Raw genomic sequence first — 18183 nt, forward strand, 5'->3', positions numbered from 1 at the left:
GTAAGCGAGAAGAAAGAGAATAAATTGAAAGTCACAGAGGAAAGAGAAGGGGTGGGACACACGCCTCCCATAAGGGGTGAAATGTTGTCAGGCTCCGAGCACGTCACACACTTTGTTATGGAGAGTAATACATTTTAAACTGTGATTGTGTTCCTTTGCCGCATATTGACGTGACTTGGTAGGAATTTTCACACTACATGCCAACATTGAATTTTCTGTCACACCGGCTTAGGTGCATCCAGACGGCCATAAATGATGCCTGCCAGTCAGTGTGAACTTGAGCAGGGCGCCCCAAACTGAATGCCAATAATCTACCCCCACTCCCTCCTCCCCACCCCACCTCCCTCACTGCCTGTAATTGCTATGAATTTAAGAGGGGAGTGGAGTGAATGAATGAAAGGGGGTACTCGGAGGTGGAGGGTGAGCCTCACGGGGGTTCAACATCAAATAATTTATTCATCAATCTGTAGATGGCTACATGCAGGCTGCACATCAGGGCTTCGGCTGTGCTCAGAACCGTGGCCTGGTGTTTACATTTCACCGTGCATCTCTCTCTTTTTTTCTTACAATGGAACTGGCCCACCCTTGATCAGCCAAGCACTGGGGCTCTAAGGCGGAGCAAGTGGAGTGGCACATCACCGCCCGTGTCCCCCAGACCGGTCCCTTCGTTACTAATGCTTCAGCAGATCCACCTCTTCTCATGTATTAGCTGAAATATGCATGTTTTTCTACCCCATTAATTCAGTCAACATACAATTAGTTTGTGCCTATTAATACCCCCCAGGTAGAAGGACCTGGTGTCTGAGACCGCCGTACCTTACACGGCTAGGGAGCACATACGTGTGGGCCTTGTTTTGGTTTTGCCCATTTTCAGAACACCTGTATAAGCTGAGATCAGCAAATTCACATATTAAAACAAATTTCCCTCAACTGTGAATTCACTGGAAATGTAGTCCACTTGGATTTCTTCAATAACAATTATTTAAAAAATGAATAATACATATATGTTTTCTTATTCTTTTTGCATGTATATGGTCATACATGGTATTTTATGCATTGTAATGCACTCATAGTATGACATTAAATCACTTCTCTCAGAAGTACAACTGTTGTGCAGTTTATGATAGTTTATCCCTCTATGTTCACATGATGTTATACTAAGACAGCTATAGAGAGAAAGAAAAATGGAAGGCTGTAATGGTGAATACTAGAAACAAAAATGTGTATTATTTATATGGGACTGTATAAACCAATTTACAAGAAAGTCACTTAAGTGGCGGCATCATTTATTCATGAGCCCGTACACAAGTTAATGGAACTGCAGCTTGGATTCACCTAGAGCAGGATTTTGATGTGTGTGTGTGTGTGTGTGTGTGTGTGTGTGTGTGTGTGTGTGTGTGTGTGTGTGTGTTCATGTCTGTGAAAGAGAGAGAGAGAAAGAGAGAGAGAGGGAGAGAGTGTTTGTGTGTTTGTGCGTGTGTGCCTGTGAGTGTGAGTGTGTGCGTGGGGCAATAAGGCACATTTAAAAAGCATTCAGAAAGCACCTTGATGTGCCTTGCAAGGGTTCAACCCTTTTGTCATATCGCTAAAGGGGAGCTGCATTGTTACTTATTTTTAGATGCAGAGTGCACTGGGATGCTGTGGCAGTTCTTCACGGGCCATGACCGCTAGAATAACACACAATCTAGCCATAACCCTCATTCAACAATGGTACAGTATGTCTCACCACTAGTGAAGAATAATGGTAGGTGTCCTAAACTCTGCCGCAGAATGTACCGTATCTCACAAGGCTGATAAACACATTTAAAAAGTGTTCTTTAAGTGGTGCTTTCACTTGAGAGGCCAGTGTCCATGTCCATGCGATTTTAACCAGTGGTTAAGCGATATTTGGGGGAAATCACCCTCTGAATCAGGGGCTTTTTAATATCCCTGTCAGTCACAGCGTAACCCTCCACTTCCACTTCAAATGAATTGTCTTTAGGTCCTGCTTTGGTGGAGAAAGCTCATCTTTCCACTGCTGATTGTATCGCCGTTTTATTCTCTCTCACATATTGATAACAGAAGGAAAGCAGTTACATATCTTGGGACAAGAGTGAATAGCCTGCCACATATCACTTAAAGGAGGCTAAAAGTGAAGTTGAGTTAGCTATAGTCCGCAAACTTAGGTCATGTAATAATTGTTTTTTTCAAATAATATACAGTGCTGCAAAAGTCTGTTTGTTCCATTTATGTTCCATTCCAAGTGTGAATCAGGTTATGAGTCACCTGCTGAGTTTTTGTTGCCTTGCAAACAGGAATTTAGTCAGAGTACAGCAAAAACGGATGACACACCAGACAGAGCTCTGTGATAGCTAAATATGCTGCATGAATAACTTTATAAGAAATTGAATCAATCACGTAAATACAGTTACCGCATCCTGTTGGAACATACGCGGATCCTTCCCATTAACGGGAGACAGAAGCATCAAAAAGAGTCACTGAATTGAGAGATCACCCGTGATGCATTGAAAGCGGTGCAAATGGGCTTCGCCAACAAGATCAGGAACCAAGTGTGTCGAATGCCTGATAGCGCGGCCAGTCACACATGACCTACTAAGGTTCTGGAGCAGCTACCACGCACAATACACAGTGTAGAGATTCTCTCAGTCATGGAGGCATTTTCCAGAAATCCTGTTGCTTGCCCGTTATCGTGGCAGGCACACACTAGGAAACATTAGCGCAGCTTATGTACAGTTGTGTGCTTGGCGCTGGGCGTGCAGAGCAGCATGGGAAACTGAGCTCCCCTCCTCATGCTGAGCGCTAATAAAGCTCTGAGGAAACAGTGTTCACTGTGGCTCCCACTCCTCCTGTCATAGAGGCTGCTAATAGATTGAAGGATGGCTTCCCAGGCTAAGCATTAAGCCGGGTGTTGGATTAAATTTGGTTTAGAGTGGAAGATAACCACAGAAGTCGGTGATGGTGGCCTCAATGGAAAAAGCGCAGTAGTTCATTTACATTTCCTCAGATGAGAAGATTTTTTTTTTGCATGTTTGGGCCAGTACACTGCTGCATAAGGTGTACTTGTTCTGAATGCGATATAAGTTGAAGAATATGAAACTGGTATTAGTAATAACATAATTTTTTACAATTCAAAGGGGATGGAAATGTTACATGGATATTATCTTTTCTAATTTGGTCAGCTTTTAAGGGTTCAAACCTCTTATAAAAAAAAAACTACAATGAAAGCTCTGCACTCTGTAAATCCACCCAGTGTCCCAACGCAGTATTCCTATAGCCATTTACAACTGTATTAAAAACTATAAAGCAAACGTGTCAGTTGTAGCCTGTCTTCAAGCTTCTCTTAGAGCGGTGTAATAATGTTGAGTGTAGCAAGATCTATCACTGCGGATGTGAAATGTTCGAGTCAGAAGTTATTTGTTCCATCTAATACTGTATTGCTGGGTTGAAATAAATGAAGATTACTTAGTGTTTTCACTCATGTTTATGTATGAGGTAAGGTAGTGCTGTAATCAGGTGTAGGTTGGCAAAAAGTGCCCTTTAAGTGTCACATTTACAGTATTAATAACTCAATTTCCAAGCTGTCAGATGTACTGAATAATCTTCATTCCAAAACTGCCCTTTGGGCCACACCAAGAATAGATGCATGCATTTAATAAGCAGTAGTTTCTCTTGTCAGTGTGTGTGTGTGTGTGTGTGTGTGTGTGTGTGTGTGTGTGTGTGTGTGTGTGTGTGTGTGTGTGTTTCTATGTAAATAATTGTCTGAAAACAACAAGAAGCTACATTGCATGCAAACCATGCTGCCAATGTACATGCTGAAAACTTTCTATTAATCAACAGTCAAGTACTGTAAGTTGAGCCTCATACATAATGAATTGTGCTCAAACCTCATGGGCTTGCCTCATGAAAAAAAGGAGAGAACACAAGTACAATCGGCATCTGAATAAAATTTAACCTGATAGCTGTGCATATTGTTTTTTTTTTTTTAATCATCGGGGACTAAATTATTCATTTACAGTTAGATAGAGTTCAGTTTTGAGTCTTTTTGGAATTGTTTATCCCAGAACTCTGCTGTCTTTCCCCTCATTTTATGGAAGTATACCAGATGTCTATCAAGCCATAAAAAACATCACAACTGTTATTTATAATGAATGTGTATAGGGATGTGCTGGTAAGTCAGTAAATGATTTAGATGATGTAGTATGGCATCTGCAATCCCAAAAACTTTCTTCAACAACAAAAAAATGTCACTTACCATTACGAAGTGATATCTGGGCTGGTAAGAAATGGCTTCCTAATCACACTGCAGAACAGGGGGGAAAAAGTTAGGTTAAGACATATTTTCACCATGGACATGTTTACTTAAGAGTTAAAAAAAAAAATCGACAATTGACTTTCAGGAAAGGAGCTGCTTTTAAAAAGTCAGGTGAACAGGCCACAGTGCAGTGACTTATTTTAATTAGTGAAATTGCTCATTTATACTGTAATGCCCTCAATTATTAGTATTTGTTCAGCAATTGAAAAGCACGTGTTTGCTGATTTTTGTCACTCGGGCGCCCAGACCAGCTCCACGGGCTCTGCCATGCTCCCACCTCGGCCTGTGTGTTCCTCTGGCAGAGGCCGGGGAGGAAAGGGCAGCCGGCCAAGCCAGGGCCGCGGGCCCTCCAGAGCGCCCTGTGAGCAAACAGAAACCTCCCTGCTCTGCCTTTCGTCACCCAGGTCAACTCGACTCTGTTACCGGGGGGGGGGGGGGGGGGTATGGGGGTGGGAGAGACCTTCTCTCAAGCTGAAACTCATGGTTTTCAACATCGCTTATGTCACGCTGCTCTTTCACTTATTGTGCCACAGTGGGTGTATTTTATTGCACCTGAAATGAGAGACTGTGCATAACACAGGCGAGTAATGAGGGTTCGTTAGTGGTTGGCCGCTCGAAGTGGCCGTGTTAGTTTTGGCCCCGGCCATCATAATTTTTGGCACAGGTGCCGAGAGGCAAAGTAGCTCAGCTCCTGACATTTGTTGGCTCAAACTTTGAAAAAGTGAACACATCTAAACTTTCAATGAGCCTTTTGTTTGCTTAGGAGGCCACAGTGCCAACCAGAGGGGAGGGGAGTGTAGGACTTTAAGAATGGACCATTGCTAACATTCCGAAAAGGGCATGATGATCATTGCACTGAAAAAAGTGAGTGAGAGAGAGACAGAAAGTGAGAGAGAGCATTTGAATACTTTGCTCTTTAACACACTATTCAAGAATATATTACCTTTGCTACTTGTAAAAATGCAGAATCATGTATTATACCTAACACCTAACAAGCTCTTTGCTTTGGAAGGGGTTTGGATCCCTCAATAAATACATTTCTGAAATGCTTTGCAGTGTGAATATCAGTGGTTATCTCTAGTTACAACCACCGAACATATTTTCCTCTCCCTCACAATCCCTCATTCAATCCAGAGGACAGGAGGCACTTTCAGACCAGTACAGTGGCAGCCGTTTACAATTCAACAGCTATTTTATTTTCTAATATTAAAAGTTATTTTGAAACTGTGAGGGTTTGTAAAATTATTACTGTCTCACTCAGGCCCACGAATCGCTATGATGAGGTGACAAGTTATCATATTTCCATCTTCCAGGGACTCACTGCTGTCAACAGAAAATTCAAATAGGAGTGACTGGCAGGTACACATTTTACAATTTCATGTGAGAATGCCCGTGATGGAGAGAGTGACACGGCTTCACTAAACGCCTCGCAGGTCTGTCTTTTATTTATTTATTTATTTAGTGTTTCACTCCCCCCCCTCTACAGCAGGCCGCCATCCACTTAAATATATGTAGTAACTACTGACCTCTCATTGCCACTGACAGCCATCTATTAATGTAGCATGAAAATGAGGGTTCAGTGACAACAGAGTGATCTCTCTGTGTGATTTAATCATCACTAACCTTGCTTTAATGGGTTACTCTGACAGTGCATGTAAAATGTCAACATACACATTTAAAGGTTACTCTTAAAGGTTGCGATGTTGTGAGCTCACTAAGCCTTCCTAAATTTTACCACTCAACAATCCAAACACACAAACATACAGTACACACGTTCAATTGGAACATTCTGGGAAAGCAATGCTCTGTTATGACAGAAACTTCAGAAAATGTTCATTGTCTGGGATAAAAATGCATCTTTTGAGAAAGAGGTAAAAGTGACAGTCAACACACCAAAGGTCTTTACAATATCCGTCTCCACATAACAGGATCATTCACTGTGCGGCAGAAAATAATGGATACTCAAAGGAATTTTCAAACAGAAAAAGAAGGCTTAAAAGTATCCTTTCTCCAGAAAGATCCTTATCTGATAGTTATATAAAAAACCTTTCTGATTACCTCCATGTCATTAGACTATGAATTGCTCCTTTGAAAATAATGACTGTGGAGGCTCCAAATCGTTTTAAAAGAAAATATCAAAATGGTTTAAGCTACTTAGGATGAATTCCAATTATATTTTAATATTCAGCTGAGCATATTTTGTGCAGGAGGGGAGAGAAAAAAGAGGCTGTGGCGTCGCATGCATAACTCACTGGAAGTGTTGGCCAGCTGTGCCACTCTACCCCTCCAATCACTTTGTGCATTTTAGTAGCATGGTAATTTAGTGAAGAACTACCTGAGCGATGGCATTTTCAATGAGTAGGTAATCTACTGAGAATTTGTGTATGGTTATGAGCTCACGGTTTCAGGCTGCCAACACAAAAATACATCAAGACCAATTACAATATCAACTTTCAGTCTGATACCCTTGCCACGCAAGTGCATGTATTTCTGCCCCAGGCACTTCAAATTGCATCTAATTTGAAATCTTTGGGGTTTTAATTAAATTTCAGAATATATGGAATTCTTCATTAGTACCTGCTCTGAATAGAAGATTATGTGCACACCTCTCTCTTCCTCATCCTTTCTTTTTCTTTCTGTCTCTCACCCTCTCTTTCTCCCAATCTTCCTTTCTGTCTTCCTAAAGCAAAGGGATGGCTAGACATCTCTACGGATGGTGAGCTGGGGAGGCTGATGAGCAGTGCAGCAAGTTTCACAGTGTGGACGTACTAAATATTATCAAAAAAGATTATTACTCCATTGAGGGATGAGATACTCAGACTTTTAATGGAATCTTATATTTCTCTTAATGATTTGCAAATTGTCATCAGATTACTAGATGCATTCACTCGCTGTTTTATCTTAATGGGAGAAGAAAAGCTATTAGGCAGATTTTTGTCCGTCTTCTTTATGGGTAGATACCCTACAGCAGCTAAATATTGAAACCATTAACTGGGTTTGATGTACTCCTCTCTGTTACAGGATGAATGGTGCATGAATAAACATGCCTTTTATATTTGAGTGGTCTGCTTAGAGCCTCTAATAGCCATGATGTGCTGGCTGGATAAAGGGGACTTCCATTCATCTCCCTCAAGTCAAGACAACTGTAGTCAGACTCATTATTGATGTATATCAAAGGAATTACAACATAACTAGGGGAGATTTATAATCAATGTATGTATATTTGTATGACAGACATACATTGATCTTATCTGGGTCAAAAGTGTCTAGCCTCTCAAGCATTGCTAAGGGGATATGGCCAATTTCCCTGCAGTTCCTGAACGAAGGTGTCAGCCCTCCCCTCCCCTCCCACCTCCCCCTGCGCACACACCTTAGTATGCATAAGCAGGTCAGGGAGCTGATGAACCTGCCTCATGTGCACTCCTGAGCATGTTAGGCCTTAACCTCCACAGTCTGCCACAGAAGAGACAGTCACCTACTGCACACGCTGCATGCAAAAGAGTACGGATACACTCCAAGCAAATGGCACCACTGCAATGGATCCATACAGATACTTCCTATCATGCAATTCTCTTATGGTGCTATGAAACTGCATATTACACCATGTCTAAGAAAATACATGGATTTTTAATAATACTAACAATGTCATTATCTTGTATTTAGAGATATCAAATACAGTATAGCAAACAATGTAGTTGTCCCTGCCCAACATAGATCAAAACTCAAAGCTACATCAATGGCCTTGGTGGAAAAAGGCTACAATGTTGATCTTACTAGAGTGACCGTCTTTGCATATGTAAACCAGGGATCTGCCTGTTGACCTCTTGCCATTTATTGGTGATCACTCTCAACGCAGGACAACTACACTGTTGTTCAAGTCAACAATTTCCGACAAGTTAATGCCATTGAAGCGAGGCTTTGTTTTGAGAGAACCCAATTGAATCACTCCCTGGTTGTGTTAGTCTTGCAGTCTCTCTATAGCAGGCCTTAGTCTTGTTTGTTGAGTTTGTAAAAACATGGGGCTGAGAAACAAGGCAGAGTGCTCTATAGATTTCGCATTTAATGATCCCTGCAGCTCTTGAACAGCAGATCTAAACTGATTCCTTTTGCAAATGATTTCATCAGCATCATTGTTTTGTCCTCAGAGACATTTCCAGCTCACTTAATGTCACATGCCTGACACTCAAAACAAACAGAATGCTGCAACCACTGTATGAAAGCTGAGGGGAAAAAGCAGCTAGCACACTGAGCAACTTCAGAATTCTGCTCCAAATCTATGAACTTAGAGACTTAATGTTGGTGCTTTTGGTACCCTTCAAAGGCTATTGAACAAAGGCCAACAGAACCTATCAAATAAGGTTTCAAATTATGGACGAATTATAATGGGCGGAATTTTGAAGGATCGGGGGAGGGGATGTATCCTTTGAAGGGGGTAAGGCTTCTGGAAATTATGCAGGATCTTATCTTCATCAATGATGCATTTTAAAGTGATACACCATGATAGCCTCAAAGTGGGGGGTGGTAGCACTGGCTAGGGGGGAATTCCAGGAAAGCTCTGATGACATAGTTCACTATATGGTTTTTAATCACCTCACTACTGCTGAAACTGTGAGAGGGGTTTCTTCCCTGTGTGATCTTGGAAGAAAGAAGAGGCCAACATGAGTGGCGTAATGCATGAATCTTGACAACCATCTGAGAGAGTAGTACTGGCACAACCCAACTGCAACTACATAACAGATGTCATGTGAATATATTTCCGAAATGAATTAACAAAAGCGTATTACTGCATGCAAAATAATGCATGTTAGACATTAATGCTATTCTTGCCAATAATTATGACAGTGTCAGAGGTATGTGCATTTCAACTTTATCTTAACAATAAAACACAAAACATGTTATCCACATTTATTCCACTTTTGTAATGTTTTATCCACAATGGTTTCACCCATATTCTGTCTACAGGCACCCTTATACTTCTCTTTAAGAGTAATTTAATGCACCATGAAATGCAGTCCAATTCTAATACAATGCCCTGTCGGAGTCTGTCTGGGTGAAATAGCAGAAATGCACTAAATTGGAAAAGCTGTTTAACCATAAATATTTGCCAAAATGGAGGATATAAAGCCATGCGATTGGTTTCTCCTGATCAATACTGATATCTCTCCTCTCAGCCAATCACACCCCCCTTATTCCCAAATCACCACTTGGAGCATAATCTATTTCCCTGAGGGATTTTATGACCTGTAACGTGTTTATAGCACGCACAGCGTACATGTGCAGCTAAAATTTCAGAGGGTCACTTCAACCCTTATTTAAACAATTTGCACTGCTGCACCATGGATCCACAAGGTCACAACCTCTCACCCGCTCTTTTAAACTTTTCATTAAGTACGGGAGATTACAGGTGCCTCTGTCACCTGAAATGACCTAAATGAAAAGCACTCTCTGCACCAGCCGGGTAAAATTATTTTAGCCCCCCTGAGACGCAGGCAACTCTTTGGAGACCCATAGTCGCACAAGGGCCCCTGCATGGAGCCTTACGGCTACTTCTCTGTTCTGTGCTGTTTAAACAGGTAGTACATGAGTGTGCCAGTCATGCTAAGGTTAGGAAATTATGTTCAGAGGTGGCAGTACACTTCTAATGTCAGTCAGGATTAAGTGGTCTGGGTTGACTGAACTCCCTTTACTGAGGAGAATCCCACTGAAGGTCTGACTGAATGGTGTCACCTCCCAAGGTAAACTTCCAAATTAGCATAGTCTCAAAACATAGTCAAAAAAGCATGTAAGCACATACTCATGTCTGACAGTAACAGAGTCTCTTTGGTTATGCCTGTCAGATTTTTCAACAGTAACTGATAATGTCTGAAGATGTGGGTGAGGTGTCACCCATGCACAAGGGCCAGAACTGTCAATAGCGGCTCATCATCCTCTGTTACATCCCTTTTCAGTAAATGCACGTGACTCCCTAGGCTTAGATCTGTGTACACACATATATAAATATTAATCACAAAACAAAATGCTGCCGCCAGGAGTCCCAGTGCACTGCTACAGTTAAGGGATCAGCAACTAGGGTACCAACAAATCTGGTCAGGGACTGCTACCTCATACATTTTTAGTTTAGGTTATAATAATTGACTTCTTAACACGACCCGCTTACAGGGTGGAATTGGGAATATAAGCATACATGCGTGTCTGTGTGTGTGTGTGTGTGTGTGTGTGTGTGTGTATGTACATACATACATACACACATACACACACACACACATCATTCAGAACTACAAGGTCTTGAACAGAATAGTATCAAGACCCTATTTAAAACAATAACAGACTGAAAAACATGTCTGTCATAATAAGTAAAGCATCCATCATCCATATTGCGGATATGTTGTACCACAAATGTTCTCATACTCATATGTTGAACTAATCATCTAGCATTACATGTTTATAGTTGACTTTGGATATTGAATTAATTGCAATAATACTAAAATGCCAATAAAGACAATACACTTTTAAAAGGTAGGCTACTCCAGGAAGCTTTGCGGTTGAGAATATTCCTGATAATTAGCATTCCTCTTGCCATTTTGTTTTTCCCAAGTGGTCTATTCCTCATTGAAATAGATGAGATACAAAAGTTGGCACCATCACTAGTAGCTGGATTCTGCCACTCAAAAAAAGAAAGAAGAGGGGGGGGAATGGTCATGATTCTCTGTGAATGCTCTGGCTGCCCTGAGGCAAAGACTCGATGTTGATAAGGAGATTAATCCCCAAAGAGCCTCTCATTCCTCTGCAGAGAAATTAAAGCTTGCCACTTTTCCTTTCACCTGTCCTTCTGACAGCTCTGTCAGTGCTAATGTGTCTTACTACACGCCCTAATCCATGTCCTATGGAAAAGAATCATTTATTAAGAAATTAAGAGGGCTCGCCTCCCCTTCAGTCTGGTTGGTCTTCAAAAAGTTGTCTTGATAGCGGTGACAGGGTGATTATCAATGAAAAATTATTTAACAGCACCTCCGGGCCTTTTTTCTGACAAAGCCTAATAAGTCACATGGGTGGATATCAATCAAATCTATCCACTCTGGATTTGGTAAATATTCCCCCAAGTTCAGGCAAATTACCTTGATTATGTGTCTCCACCGCATGAGGCTGGAAGTGACTGTGGGGCATGGGATGGGTTTGGAGAGGAGGCGGTTTTTATGGAGCACAGCAACGGCGTGACATGTTTGCTAATGCAAGAGGATTCAGGAGCTGCAGAGGAAATTAAAAATAAAAAAAAAAGATTTGTAAGAAACTGTGAAACAGAAATTGCAATGGGTTTTCAGTGTGGTGTCTCTCCCTCACTGTTTACCCATTAAATATAGGGCTATTAACCACATAATGATTAGAATAATGAAACCTTAGTGGCTGAAATAGCATAGTACAGTGATTTTAGCTCCAGACCAAATGTATGGCATGTTCCTGGTCAACATATTGGCAAATGCATGAAAAAGTAGGGCCTGTTTCTTAACATGTTTACATATTAGCCTACCACTGTACTGTACCAGACTCTTAACTGACCTTCGAACTTCATGAGTTGTTTAGGCTAGCATTCTACAGCCAATTAGCGCAAACCAGAAAGCTACATCTGATAACAAGCTTAGTTGTTAGTATTTTTATAACAAACAGAAATATAATGGCGTAGACTGTAAGTCTATTCACTGTAAAATATTTGCACAGCACATTTCACCTACATATCCATTTAACTCGAAAAAGAGTAGCATGAGGTTCATTGCTGTTTGCTATTAAGACATTTTAAACTAGCTAACGTTAGCCTCGAAGAACGAGTGGGGACAATCTAGCTAACTTACCAGGAAAATGTGCACAAGTTCACAACCATATTTTTGGCGCATCACACACAAAGTCCGCTCTGTTTATTCGCAAAATTGCATCCAAACAAATCCGAGACCCATGGATTTCTCACTACCCTTGTCATGTTCTCTTTCATGCCATACAATAATGCACCATCCCTCCGTTACCTCGACCTTGCTTCACTGACAAGCGCGTAATCTTCCACTTCCGGTGGAAAAATGTAGGCCCAGGCTTGATGACATGTCCACACATATCTTACAGTCTATGGTCCACACTCACCATAAGAATGGAATAGCCTACCACTATCAATAAGCTAGTTTATTTGAATTATGTAGGAATTCAAGTTACATTAGTGTACAACATTAATATCAAATACAATGGCTAACAATGACAACAGGATAACAAAATGTAGGCTACTGATACCAATGAGTAGCCTAGGCTACTGCTGCTGAAAAGAAACTCAGTGTTGTTGGCTACTTGATCAATGAAGCTGGGGAGAATACAAAGTTGCATCCTTCAAACACATAGGCCTACTGGTTTATTATTAGAGTTTTACACTGGTCTAGACAAAAACGGAGACAAAACCAGAAGTCTCATAATGCATAAAGTCTGTTTGCCTAAGGAGCTCTCAAAGTAGTCCTGTCTCTTACATGACTGAATGCAGTAATGGAACTAAAGCTATAAAATGGTTTTCTTCGGTTAAATTGATTCATGAATTTTGAAGAGAACATTATCTAATGAATTTACTCTGAATAGAAAGCAATTAAAAGGACACATCGGCCTGATTAACCCCAAAGTCAGCCACAGCCACAATTGCTGTACACTTTTAAATGATTTTCATAAAAAAAAACACTGAAGCAGATTTGCTGTCTTTTGCCCTCTGCTAATCCATACAAATTAATGAACAAAAAGTTAATTTCTGTGATGACCCTATTCTGCTATACCCTGGATTACAGTGCACGGTAATATGGTATGTGTCATAGCGCTGAGGAGTAATCAGTGTGTGTGTGTGTGTGTGTGTGTGTGTGTGTGTGTGTGTGTGTATGTGTGTGTTTTCAATCAAGTGATTAACTCTGTAGTGAAGTTCAAGGTTTAGCTGGTTAACCTGACACATTAAAAGGTAGCAGCTCATTTACCATTAGGCTATAAACAAAGTCTGTTTGAACATGCTGAACTCTTCAACTTTTTCTCACCTTTTTCTCCTCCAAAATGAATTGGCTGTGTGATAGAATCGCCATTATTATTCAATTAATAAGCTTTTCTCTCTGTCTTTGTGTTATGACCTATATTCCCAAACTTGGGTTAATAGTGTACCCTCTCTAAAATGTTTGATTTTAAATTTTAATTGAGTTGAGACACTTTCCTAGTTAGAGGATTTTTTTTTCTCTTTGTCAGTAAGCGTTGCAGTAGAAAGTGTGAGCATATTTTAACCTTTAAAATGCTGGTATTAGTGAGTTCTCATCTGAATATCTATATTTACAGTAAAGGTTTTGTTATGTCTATGTGGTACAAAGAAAAGTATACATTTGAAGTCACCTCCATTAGCCACAGCCCTCACTATGTCATGCTGTCTGTATTACAAATGCCAAGATCAACCTTTTGAACTCAGAATTACTTGGTGAAATTACATTTCTGTAGCTTTCCACTCCAACATATTTCACCACTGAAAATGGTTGATTGAAGAGTCCCACAGGAACATATTATAATACAATACAGGTAGACACTCCACCACTAGTTTGCTCTATGCACATAATTCATGCAATGACCTTCAACTGTATAAGAAAGCAAAGCATGATGCCTCCAGCTGCAAACAGATGCAGAGGCTGGTTTTACAAATTAGGCATCATCAGATCAGTTCTCTTCAGACGGTGGACATCAGAGCAGTGGGTAGCCTGTGCATCACGTGTAAACAACACAATAGATTTGTAATGCATTAACACAAAAGGAAGAAAATACCAATACTTTTTTGAAGATTCCGTTAAAAACTGTAAATAGACGACAATGAAATGCTGAACATTTTGTGGAGATAGAGAGCATCACATAGGAGTACATTACAGTGAGGGCTTCAAAACTACTTGATGTATGAATTTTGTTTCTTGTTTTCTTCTCCCATCACTGACATACACAATTCGCCCTGGTGCTATATTGACCAAGCTTTTGCTAACAGTGGCTCAAAGAGAATCAATATCATGGGAGAAGTTTACCCCAGCATCTCTCTTCCACCTGACAAATGCCTTCGCGAGGACCTAGTTTATTCGCTGTTTGCTGTGGCCATTAATGACTGTGTCTTGTTTTTCACCAGTCATCTCAATGGGCTGTTGATAAAGATTTTGCATCATGTTCCAAGTGTCAGGCCTGTCAGTTTTGCTGAAGCATTTGACCAGAAGGAGGGAAAAAATGCAGGGGGAGCTATTGATTACAGCTTCTCGGTGTCACTTGTTCACTAGGATTTAGGTATTGATGAGCCCGCGAGTGAAAACAAGCTCTCTCCCATGTGGGCCTCTTACCAAGAGGAGTAAAAATGCAAAGTTGGAGAAAATATTCAGCTGGTGCCGGAGTCCGAGGGATTCCACCATCGATTGGAATGCACCTTCATGTCTCTTTTTCTTTGTCAGAGAGACAAATCTGTGGAGTCTGGACGTTTTATATACCATTTGAAGCCAGGTCTCTGAAAATGATGGATTTGTGCATCAGATAAATTAGATTTCACAGGGAGTGTGCAGCTCGGATGCTGTCAGGGCTGACAATGACTGGAGTATTAATAACAATAATTGAGTTTGGGGGTACGTATACGGAGGGAACTGGGTACCTTGCCATTTTTGTAAATCATTTATGTCTTCAGCTTGTCTAATATAGGAGAATATGGCAGATAATGTGGCCATTAAAGCAGATGGGATTGTGCCGAGCAGGGGGCTCAGAAGTCAATCCACCAGCTTTGTGGTCTGTTCTTGATCGTCTTCATAATTGTTTTTCCTCATTATTACTTTAAACATGTATTAGATTCTAACAACAAAATAAAACACTGTTGTCTTCACCATATAAGTGCCTACACCAAGTTTTATATTGTTAAGCCTCAACATGGAATTATAATACATATTCAATGTCAAAGCTTATGTTTTTTTGTTGTCCACCAGGCACAAACAAGCAAGCCATTCCCCCCACCTCTCTCCCTTTCTCTCCTCTCTCTCTCTCATTCTGAGGTCAGCCTCATGTTTCATGACTTCCTGATTCGGATCAGTCTGCCTCTGGCCCCCCTGTTGAATGGTCATGGCGTGGAGACAAAGGATGCTGGCAGTCCAGTGACTCGTGAGAGTGAGGCCAGAACACGGAGTGAGGAGGCCAGACCACCCGTCCTAGCCCCCACCCTGCTCCACTAAGCGCTTACTCCCCCACCATTAGTGTCCAGCCACCATCAGACGACACAGAGAGGGAGGGATGCAGCAGCCCTCAGTAGGCCCCAGAGCCAAAATAACAAGTAGCCTATACCTACGGTGGCAAAGTAATCATTTGATTTTGTATGGCTGTGATACAAATCAGGCCACATTTACAGAAACCACATAAACACTCGTTTGCAATCCGAATCAACCATATCTAGCCTATCTATAATGTATTTTGTTATTGATGGTTCTGCTTCTATTCTATCTTCACTATCATTTCAAAACTGTCACACCTGTCTTGATTGTCTGACTGACAGGAGTAACACGATACACATGGCAGGCCAGCTTTCAGTATAAAGAGACTTCCATCTGGGGGAATCAAGGTCACTCCTCCTAACTTCTGAACAAATGCTGATTTGGTATTATATCCAATGACTAATATCTAACCTAAAGTTAAATTAAGCATTTACCATTGTTTTATTGTATTACTCTACCTCCTCTGTCCTTGTGCTTTGTTCTGGCTTTAGATTCTATTTTGAATGCCTATGAACATGGTTTTATGGCTGCATGGGGTGTGTTGGAGAGGTAGGAAGGGAGAGAGGAGGGGGGATGGAGGGAGAGACGGAGGCAGATGGACGTAGACCAGGGGCATCGCGTCCTAATGTGCCCCAGTCTTTAAGGAAGCATCTGTTTTGTTGAAGGACAGGCTCCAGTCCAGGACTACTGTGCATTCCAACCAAGTGAAACAAGAGCATGAATACAATCTATACAAGCTATTCAAATACTCATTTCTACAAAATGACCTGGCCTATACAGCTATGGTCACACATTTCCATGTTTTTAAACATAACAAATAAGGAAATAATACATGTACAGTGTTGTAATATGCAATCTGTGCGTACTCTGGTGCAGTGGCGGAGAGACACTTTTGCTACTATAATGCGTTTTTTTTATTATTATTATTTTATTTTATTTTATTTGTCATCCAGACAGAATAGAATAAAATAGTACACAATTTCAAACATCTGAGTTGGATTTTGAATGCTGAGAAGTCACTCCAGGTTGAGGATATTGTGTCTGTGTGTAAAGCAAAGGCATGTGCACGGAGCCCTGATTGTACACTCTTTAAGCGTTGTTTATGTTCCTAGTGGTTTATGGGTTTTGTCTACTCAGGACCACAGAGTTGCAGATTATGTTACCACATGATTGGCAAAGACGTGTGTTTATACATAACAAACACAGCTATTCTGAAACCATTCAAATAAAATCCAAGAGCAGGAAATTACAAATTAAACTTCACCAACACGGAGAAATGTAACACAAATATTTGAGGAGAAACTTAATGAGATAATAAGAGGTGAAGAAAAATGTTGGTATTACTTTACCATTGCTTCAGCCAAGGGCTTGTTCAGGCCACAATCTCAAGTGCCGACAGTGGAAGTAAATCAACCAAACTGAGCCTACAATATATTTAAATCATAAGGCAGACACAATAATCATGTGATGGCTTTTACCACATGGTTAGCATATGATGTGTGTTAAGTCTACATGCTCAAATGCTGGCACAGGAACTGACATAGATACAATTTGCTGTGCATAGTGAGTAAGTGACAACATGTAATGTTCAGAGGGAAAATATATAGGTGCATTCATTTTTGAACTGAGTCCAGAGTTTCTCATTTCCATTGACCCATTTTATACAAATGATCCACATGAAAGCAGACAGGATGTATTGCACAGTGTGGGGAAGCGTTTGATATCCCACAACAGTGCAGCGTGCCGGGGCTGCTGCTGCTGCTGCCGTCCTCTCCTCCACTGGATCCACTCATGTGCTGTGTGATTTCCAATAGAGGGCAGTGCAGTTTAGAGGAAATGCATGCAAACAAACACACACAGAGAGACACACACACACAGAGACAGACACACACACACTCATCTAGAGCTCCATGTTGTGCTAAATATTTAACTCAAAAATAGACAGTGGTTTGTACAGTTTCACAATTGCACCATGAGAATGAAATTCCTTTTTCCCCCCCATTTTTTTCTGTTTTTGGTAAACGAGCCTTACAGTGGGAAAGGGGGCCTGTTATTGGCCATGCTCCCCACTCAAACGTGCAGAGCACCACTTCTCCACACAAACTGGACATTTGTATGTATATATACAGGCAGGGCTGGGTGGGGGAAGGCACTGGGCAGCCAGACAGGTAGATGAAGAATGGCCCATCCACTGCCAGTGATTTCTGAGATTGCTAATGATGCCCAGACAGCAGGCTGCAGCCAGCACTAATGAAAGGTGCTGTGACTCTAGAACCTCAAGGGGTTCTATTTAAAGGAGAGAGATACAGAGGGGGAGAGAGAGAGATACAGAGGGAGAGATATTCAACTATCTGGTGTCACTATGAGTATCTCATCTTCCATTTTATTCTTTTCTTCTTTTCTATTTCTGTTGGCCGCTATGTAAACCTTCTTATCTGGTTTGCAAGGTTTGGATGCACTCTTCAGGATGTCCTTTTTGAAGACGCCATAGTGATAACTTGAGGGTGGAAGTTGTAATTGCCTTAATGTATGAACTTGATCATCCAAGAGTCTGACAGCAGAGATTGATGACAGTTTCTCTTCCCTGTGTATCACAGTATGTCAAGAATCAGT

At 41.1% G+C, this 18183-nt stretch overlaps 1 long non-coding RNA gene across 4 annotated transcripts in view; it reads right to left on the reverse strand.

The window, feature by feature from the left end:
* The window catches only part of LOC134070391 (uncharacterized), a 193804-nt gene extending 182250 nt beyond the window's left edge, over nt 1-11554 (reverse strand). For 2 of the 4 annotated variants that reach the window (XR_009936925.1, XR_009936924.1), the window contains exon 1: nt 4249-4343. This is a non-coding gene — a long non-coding RNA (uncharacterized LOC134070391). Of the gene's footprint in view, nt 1-4248; nt 4349-11427 lie in introns of those variants that run through there. The other 2 variants (XR_009936927.1, XR_009936926.1) reach the window with 2 other exon arrangements.
* Between the last annotated feature and the right edge of the window lie 6629 nt (nt 11555-18183).

This window comes from Sardina pilchardus, chromosome 22, assembly GCF_963854185.1.
Source record: "Sardina pilchardus chromosome 22, fSarPil1.1, whole genome shotgun sequence".
In the NCBI taxonomy this organism is placed as follows: Eukaryota; Metazoa; Chordata; class Actinopteri; order Clupeiformes; family Clupeidae; genus Sardina; species Sardina pilchardus.